The following is a 1,635-nucleotide window of genomic DNA, read 5'->3' as shown; positions in this document are numbered from 1 at the left end:
TGGACCCTTTTTGAGTTGCATGGCCGGATGGGTGTGGTTTTGAAGGGTGTGTCTGTCTGGAGTGGCACCGGCGTTGGTGTGAGGCTGAGGGTGGGCGTTCGGTTCCTGGTTAGGGATAGGGAAAGGGTGAGACTTAGCTTTAGTGCTCGTGCCCCCGATTTTGGTAATGTTTGACGTCAATTTTCCAAGGAGGCGAATGCAAGGCTTCAGAGGGACTTTGAGTGTTCGGGGGCGGGGTAGCTCAGCCGGATTTGCCCCGGCGGTTCTGCGGACGGTGTTGACTTCGAGGGCGGACCGGCCCCCGTGTTCAGTCCGAATATCGTGCATTGTTAACGGCGGGAAGTGTTCCAAAAGGGAATGGGATTGAATGTGACTGCTGAAGCCGACTTTGAGACCTGTAACGCGGGTAGCTCAGCCGGATTTGACCCGGCGGTTCTGGCGACGGTCTCGCCTTCGAGGGGGGAGCGCCCCGCGTGTTCAGGCCGAATTTTGTGCATTTCCATCGGCGGGAAGAGGTCCAAACGGGAATGGGATTGAATGTGACTGCTGAAGCCGACATTGAGACCTCTAACGCGGGTAGCTCGGCAGGATTTGACCCGGCGGTTCTGCCGAAGGTCTCACCTTCGAGGGGGGAGCGTCCCGCGTGTTCAGGCCGAATATCGTGCATTGTTAACGGCGGGAAGTGTTCCAAAAGGGAATGGGATTGAATGTGACTGCTGAAGCCGACATTGAGACCTCTAACGCGGGTAGCTCGGCCGGATTTGACCCGGCGGTTCTGGCGACGGTCTCGCCTTCGAGGGGGGAGCGTCCCGCGTGTTCAGGCCGAATTTTGTGCATTTCCATCGGCGGGAAGAGGTCCAAACGGGAATGGGATTGAATGTGACTGCTGAAGCCGACATTGAGACCTCTAACGCGGGTAGCTCGGCCGGATTTGACCCGGCGGTTCTGCCGAAGGTCTCACCTTCGAGGGGGGAGCCTCCCGCGTGTTCAGGCCGAATTTTGTGCATTTCCATCGGCGGGAAGAGGTCCAAACGGGAATGGGATTGAATGTGACTGCTGAAGCCGACATTGAGACCTCTAACGCGGGTAGCTCGGCCGGATTTGACCCGGCGGTTCTGCCGAAGGTCTCACCTTCGAGGGGGGAGCGCCCACCGTGTACAGGCCGATTTTCATGCATTTCCAACCGTGGGAAGGGGTCCGAAAGGGGATGGGGGTGAACGTGACTGCTCAACCCGACTTTGAGACCTGTAACGCGGGTAGCTCAGCCGGATTTGACCCGGCGGTTCTGGCGACGGTCTCGCCTTCGAGGGGGGAGCGTCCCGCGTGTTCAGGCCGAATTTTGTGCATTTCCATCGGCGGGAAGAGGTCCAAACGGGAATGGGATTGAATGTGACTGCTGAAGCCGACATTGAGACCTCTAACGCGGGTAGCTCGGCAGGATTTGACCCGGCGGTTCTGCCGAAGGTCTCACCTTCGAGGGGGGAGCGCCCACCGTGTACAGGCCGATTTTCATGCATTTCCAACCGTGGGAAGGGGGCCGAAAGGGGATGGGGGTGAATGTGACTGCTCAACCCGACTTTGAGGCATCTAACCCGGGTAGCTCAGCCGGGTTTGACCCGGCGGTTCTGCCGACGG

Source organism: Chiloscyllium punctatum, unplaced genomic scaffold (genome assembly GCF_047496795.1).
Source record: "Chiloscyllium punctatum isolate Juve2018m unplaced genomic scaffold, sChiPun1.3 scaffold_643, whole genome shotgun sequence".
Lineage (NCBI taxonomy): Eukaryota > Metazoa > Chordata > Chondrichthyes > Orectolobiformes > Hemiscylliidae > Chiloscyllium > Chiloscyllium punctatum.
This window is presented reverse-complemented; position numbering follows the sequence as displayed.